General features: G+C 47.6%; 1 pseudogene; it reads right to left on the bottom strand.

Annotated features, from left to right (window-relative positions):
* Window positions 1–597: 597 nt before the first annotated feature.
* LOC138847237 (vinculin-like) lies at window positions 598–4,349 on the bottom strand (annotated as a pseudogene).
* Between the last annotated feature and the right edge of the window lie 3,049 nt (window positions 4,350–7,398).

Raw genomic sequence — 7,398 nt, forward strand, 5'->3', positions numbered from 1 at the left:
CCTTCCTACCCTGCGGGAAACTGGGGGAAGTTCCAGGCTCCTGACTTTAGGCTGAGCCATCCCAGCCTTTGCAGCCATTCACGAAGTGAACCAGTGGAAGGAATTCTCCCTCCATCTGTTGGTCTCTTCCTCTCTTGCTATAACACTGTCATTCACATTTTTTTGTAGGGTCAGCAGCAACACGGAAAGCCCAAAACCATTTTTGGAGGCACAGTGATTTCCTTCTTAACTGAATTGCCTGGGCTCTGGGTCTTGGGAGCCTGATGGGAGGATGAGGACCAGTAAAATGGAAACAGAAAGGGAAATGTCCCCTAAAGATAAGGGCAGAAGAGGTGTCTGGCTAGTGTTCACTTGGATTCTGAGCTTAGGTGAAGTCCATGGGCCAGAAACCCATGCCTACTGGGATAGAGTGTGCATGAATATAACTGTGTTTTGAGAATACAAGCTTTTTATGGAGACACATCTCAAAGCATCCATGACAAAAGAGTATAAATGGTTTCTAATATGAAGAGGCCTCCATTCCTTTCTGATGTCAGGCCAGGTTGTGGCATTCAAGCCCCAGCACCTATGGGTGTCTCCTGGGCCTTGATAATTTTCCTTCTATTTAGTAGGGGTTTCTGTGCCAACCATGTCCAGCTAGGTGCCTACTGGTACCAGGGAGTCTTTCTAACCCAGCGCAGTGTAAATCCAGCATCTGTTCGAATTTTGACTGAAGCAGCTTCTGCTTCTCACACAGTCTCCTTCACAGACTGCATGAGGCTCTGAGCTTTGTGAACCAGCATGTCTGTGGCCTGCTCAGACTCCTTGTCGCTGATGGGAGTCCGGCCCAGCATGGTAGCCTTCACTGTGGACAGGATTTTGAGCTGGGTGCTTATAGTTGGGATTCGTTCACACACCTGTAAGAGGTTGGTTCTAATCCGCTTATCTGTGCACTGCTTGGCAACCTCCTTGGCCAACCGAGTCACCTCATCCGAGGCCTTGGCGATGTCCTTGGCACACTGAATGAGTGCCCGCTTGGTACCACTGCCTCCTCTCACAAGCCGAGACATCTTGGCCATCAGCAGAGCCATGCGTTTGGCTGCTGCAATGATGTCATTGCCCTTGTTGGACCATTTGCGAGCTTCATCATGGAGCTGCCTGACAGCCATCATCATTGGCTGGTTAATCACCTCCCCGGCTTTCTGTGGCAGCTAAAATGAAATAGATACTTAAAATAACTTGAAGATTAATTATACATATGATTAGGAGTCTATTTCCTAATGTTGAAAGATCTCAAGCAACTGAATCCCAAGGGAAGCAATCAATTCCTTAAATGCAGTGATGATAAGGTGGAGACAGGAGCAGCACTGGAGTGAGCCTGTGGGATTCCTGCCTCCCGTGTCAGGATGCTTAGTGCTGTTCCTAGTTTGGTTCCAGTTTCAGAGTCCTGTCTAAGCCCCTCTGGGAGGCAGTAGGTGAAGTTCCAGTACTCCCACGTGGGAGCCCTGGACAGAATTCCAAGCACCTGGATGTCACCTGACCTAGCTGAAGCTTTTGTAGCCATCTGGGATGTGACCAGGAGTTAGAAGATCACTGTCAGTCCCAGTCTCTTTGTGGTTTTGGACAAATACATACAGACAAATTTTTAAATAAAATGATAAATTTTTTGACAGGCAGAGTAGACAGTGAGAGAGAGAGAAACAGACAGAGAGAAATGTCTTCCTTTACCATTGCTTCACCCTCCAATGGCCGCTGCAGCTGGCGCACCACACTGATCCGAAGGCAGGACCCAGGCACTTCTCCTGGTCTCCCATGTGGGCACAGGGCCATCCTCCACTGCACTCCCTGGCCACAGCAGAGAGCTGGCCTGGAATAGGGGCAACTGGGACAGAATCTAGCGCCCCAGCCGGGACTAGAACACAGGGTGCAGGTGCCACAGGTGGAGGATTAGCCTAATGAGCCGTGGAGCTGGCCAACAAAATGATAAATTTTAAATTTTATGGTACACCTATAAATTTTAAAAGAAGATATAAAGGCAAGCATATAAAATGCTACAAATGGGGGAACATCATGTATGTTCTTGTTAGAAGCACAATGAGACATCGCATCGCTCCTGTTAGAATGCCTATTACCAGACATACCAGAGCTGACATGTTTTATGGAGGTAGAGAGAGATGATAACCCTGGTACAAGTCTGTGTCAGGTTAATTAGTAAAACCGTATGGAAAAGCATCAAAAACTAGAAATAGAATTATTACATGATCTTCAAGCACCATTGCATGGTACAATGAATACGAAATCCCAGGGAGGTGTATATGTGATCTGCAGTCACTGTGGCAAACACCTCTGCAGTTCCTTGTTGATTTAAAAGAGTTCACACATGTGATCCAGTGACATCTCATGGAAGCAAGAATGGAAAATGAAAGAAATGGACAAAGTTACATTTTAAAAGGAAGTTTATAAGCAGTAGAGTAAGAAATTCTGTAATTTTGGACAACTTGGATGTTCCTGGAGAATAATGTGCCTAGGATAATATGTCAGTAAAAGTACACTCTGCTAACCATCCAGGCCAGGAAGACACATAATATGTGATGCTACCTACGTGGGATAAAAGGCTGAAGGCACAGAGGCAGGAAGTACGATGGTGAAGACCAAAGTCTGAGCAAGGGAGGAGCAGAGAATGGTGGAGCAATGTCAGAGTTTCAGTCCTACAGGATCCACACACTGAGGGATCTACTGCACAGCATGGTGACAGAGCTTTAGAGAATATTGTGAGTGGAAAATCCTAAAAGCAGGAGACAGCTGAACTCCACCAAACACATGTGTTGCGGTATGAATGTGTCATCAAGTCTGACTTCATAATTCCACTCAATATGCATTCATTTTGTCCACACATATCATTGTACCTCATAGAGCTATACTCAATTCTTATTTATAAACATTTATGAATATGAAATAGCAATGATGGCCAATCATGAAGATTCAGATCTCTGAATACTGGTGTTGTGTTTGCCAATGTTTTATGGAGATGATAAATAAAGGCAGTGGTCTCAGGCTTGGCAGCTGGAACCCAGAAGCTTGGAACTGAATCAGTGATCCCACCTAGGTGACGGGGCCTCATAACACATCCATCATCTACTGTCTTCCAGGGTGCACTGTCAGTACAAGTATGGGAAAGCGTGCAAATGGGCTGTGTCCATCACTCTGATATGCAGCCTGGGTGTCTCCCTCTCTAATACTGATCTAAGACTCCAAATGGATTGATGAGGCCAGTCAGCACTGACATGGAGTGAAGAGCAGAGATTCTGGACACATGGTCTCTGGGACTGGCTCTTCCTGCAGCTGTGATTCAGCCTCAGGACACTGGGCATCATGCTGGAGCCACAGACACAGCTCCCCGTGATGTGGACTCCAGCCCCAGAGTGCACAATCACTGTGTGTCCCACTTTCTGCTCTGCTGAACCACAGCAGGTGCAGGGGGTCCCACGACACTGGAGTAGAACCAGATCAGTTGGAAGTACACACCCAACACTTTCCATTCAGTGATGACCTTGACTGCTGATGTCCAGTGCATTTCCCTCCTGAGTTCAGGCAGGGAGCCCCCCAGGAGGGTCCCAGGACCTAGAGGATGAGGAAGTCCCTGTAGGCTTCCCAGGGGCCTGCAGAAGCTCAGCCTGAGACACAGCTGAGCTGCAAGTACATTCCTGAGTGCTGTGACATTCACACAGGGACCACAGACTGTTCCAGGATTAAAGGGAAAATGGAGATGGTTTATAAAGTGTGGAAAGTGAGTTCAGAACACCCACAGTTTAAAATAAGATGGTTGGTTCAGTTCAGCACACAGGCTGCTCTGACAGGAGGTAGGGACGACTTATACAATTGAGGTAGCAAATCAAGATCCTGGCTCTGCACTCTGTGGATTTGAGGGAAAACTAATGTTGTCCTATAGTCGGTAGTGGCCTGAGAACGCTGTCCTGAGTCAGACGGGAAAACACTCACGAGGTCCCCAGATTGTCCCACATCTCTGATCCTGGTGATCCTGGAAGCCACGGTCATCGTGCACAAACCTGAATGTGTCCATTTAGGACTTCTTCCTGTCACATCAAACTTCTCTACATCAGTGACGTCAGTATAAGGGACAGAGACATAAAAGGAGAAGTCCTCCTTCAAAAATGTTACAGGAGAGCAAACCCCAATTCCTTGACAGGAAACCAGGGCTTCATCTCCCTCTGCACCTGTGCAGACCAGATTCTGGCTCAGTGTGTCTTGTGCGCCCCCTGGTGGAGCCGATCGCCCCTGCAGCGCGGTGTGCTTCTGGGCTCAGCCTGAGGGCCCCTCACTCTATCTCCTGCGCAGAAATAGGTGGCCATGTCCGCTGTTGTCGGACTGTTCATTTGCAGAGACACCGTGTTCTGGTTGGTGTTGCTGGAGATGGTGATTCAACCATTGACGCAGCTCTCGTATTTGTGCTACCACCACTCCAAATGTATCTGATCCACTCCAGCCCCTTCCCTGGAGCCTAGGGGGCCCAGTTCATGTAGGAGCTACTAATGGTGAGTCCAGAGGCTTTGCAGGAGAGTGTCAGGGATCCCCCAGGCGTGACCAGGCGACCCCCGGACTCCTTCAGCTCCTGACACTGGACACCTGCAAACACAGACGACATGGTCAGGAAGCTGTCACTCATGCTCTCTGTGTCTCTCACTCACGTCCTCTCCCAGACTCAGTGCCCCGCGTTCTCCATCATTACCTTTGAGCACAGCGACCAGGAGAAGCCAGCGCAGCCCAGTCCCCATGGTGAGCGTCTGTGTTGAGTGCGATCACTGAGTGGACACCTGGGAGTCCTGGGGCTGGAGCTCCTGTGCCAGAGCTGCAGGGTGAGGGCTGGGCTGGTTTTCATGGACAGAGGGAGGCCCTATTTACATGTGCTGCCCCTATACAGCAGGCATGGGGTCAGATTCTCAGACAGGACAGTGCCCAGGGCAGACGTGGTGTCCTGGGTGTGTAGGGTGATGGCTATGATAGGATTCAGATCATACAAATTTTTTTTCTCGTTGTTGTTTTACCAGTTGTAGGCAACGTGTTAATTTCATTCTAATATGTCTGTGCCCTTAATATCCAGTGTTAGCAATACCATGTCCTTCATTTTAAAATAACCTTTGCTTCATTATTAACTGTGATAATGACATTGGAACAGTGACAGAGAGAGAATTGGTGAGAGAAACAGAAATGTAGAGATGGACAGTGAGTTGACATTGGGAGATTTCTGCCTTTGGATTGACAGTTCCAAACAACCCAAATGCCTACAACATCTAGGAGTTAGTCTTCCTAAACCCTAGAGCAAAAAACTGGGTCTGTGTTTCCTATGTGGGTTATAGGGACTCTTTCGCTTGTAGCATCAGGTACAGTTTCCCATGATGCTTTATCATCAAATGGTGGGAAGCCATGTGGCTGTGCTGAAGCAGCACTCTGATGGGAGCAGGCGTGTCTGTGGTGGGGACTTAGCCAATTGTGTCCTAATTCCTGCTGCCCACTTTTACAGATGAAAGAGTACAAGTGGATTCACTTAAGGTTAATTATATTTGTTTTTTTTTTTTTTAGAAAAATTATGGTTTCATACCATGTGATTTTTCTCATTTTTATAAAGATTTATTTAATTTCTTTAAAGTCAGAGATACACAGAGAAAGGAGACGCAGTCAGAGAGAAAGAGAGAAGTCCTCCATCCATGGGCTCCCTCTCCAAATGGTAACAATGGTCGGAGCTGCACTGATCTGAATCTAGGAGCCAGTTGCCTGCACTGGGTCTCCCATGGATTACAGGAGCTGAAGATGTCAGCCATCTTCTACTGCCTACCCAGGCCACAGCAGAGAGCCAGATTGGAAGTGGAACAGCCAGGACTCCAACTGGCGTCCATATGGGATGCCAGCACTGAAGGCAGAGGCTCTACCCACTACACTACAGCACCGGCCCTGATGATCTTAATTATATATGGAATCCACAAAAGTGAATCACAGAGGCAGGAAGTACAATGCAGATACTGAGTCTGGGAGTAGAGAAGAAAAGGAACCACATTCCTGCAAGCACAGAGAGTTTTCTGTGACCAGAAAGGCACGTGGAGAGATCTACTGCACAGCACGGGGACAACAGTTATGCAGCTTTATTGTGTTCTTTCCAGTTCCTGCAGGAGTAGGCATTTGTCATTCGATCACAAAAGAATGGTAGTGTTGCTAGGGAAGGACTTGTGAGCTCGTCTGACTCTAGAATTCCTGATGAAATAAATCCACATCAACACCTTTCCTTATACCTCACATAGAGATTCAGGTACTATTTGTCAATTTAACATTTATGAAATCTATTTTGAAGGGACAATTCTCTGTTGACTTGTCTTGCGTCTGTCTGTGGTTTAATTCTAAGAAGAAAATTACATGGTGTTGCAATCATTCCTGGTACTAATGCAGTCACGAGGGCTGTGAGTTCATCAGCACGTGAGAGGTTATCTGTCGAGTCCGGCTGGCACAACTGCCCCACCACTGCCCTCTCGAATTCCTCCCCTCCCATGTGTGAAACTGAGTCATTTTAGAAGAGCCCCTGTCTTCACTCAGATCACGTCCATGGAAACCTCTCTCTGTGCTGTTTAGTTACCCCCCAATCTCCCTGTGTCCAACTGGTTTCATAAGACGTTAGTTCATGTAACCACCAAGGCCCACCTGCCAACTCCTTGAAAACACAGCCATCAGAGACCCCAGTCCTGCTTGCCCAGACAGGACCACCCTCTTCTCACCGTGGTGCAGTCTTGCCATTTGTCACCCTGGGGACACAGCGTCTCATACAACTGACAGACCATCAGCACCTGGTGGGAGACTCTGTCGTGGTATTTACACAAGTGCCTGGGGGACATGGAATGGCGTCGTCTCTGGTGAGTACATCCAGTGATGACTCCATGCCATGAGTGGATTCAATGTCAGGGCCTCATGGAGGAAGCTGAGGTCTCCAGTGCCCCTAACAGGACCACACGGAATGCTGGGAGCAGCCTGCTGGGGGTGGATGTGGTTTGTCTTCACAGCATCAGTGCTGAGCATGGCCCCAATGTAACAGCACTGACAAGGGGTACACGGTCTGGATGTTTACATGAAAAGTATGGAATAACCAGACTCTGATGTCAGATCAAAGTACTTGTAAAACTACTGAAGGAAACATTGGGCAAAATCTCCCTGATGTTGGTCTGGCCATGATTTCCCTTTCAGATCTTCAAAATTCAAGAGACCTAAGAAAATATTTTCAGATGATGCTGCATAACTACAGAGCTTCTGCATTACAGACTGACTGAGAAGTGAGCAGCCTACACACCGATTGGAAGTGACTATTCTCGTATCAAATATATGATCAATAGCCTGTATCCAAAAGGAATAAAAAGGAACAGT

The sequence above is a fragment of the Oryctolagus cuniculus genome, chromosome 20 (assembly GCF_964237555.1).
Source record: "Oryctolagus cuniculus chromosome 20, mOryCun1.1, whole genome shotgun sequence".
Classification (NCBI taxonomy): Eukaryota; Metazoa; Chordata; class Mammalia; order Lagomorpha; family Leporidae; genus Oryctolagus; species Oryctolagus cuniculus.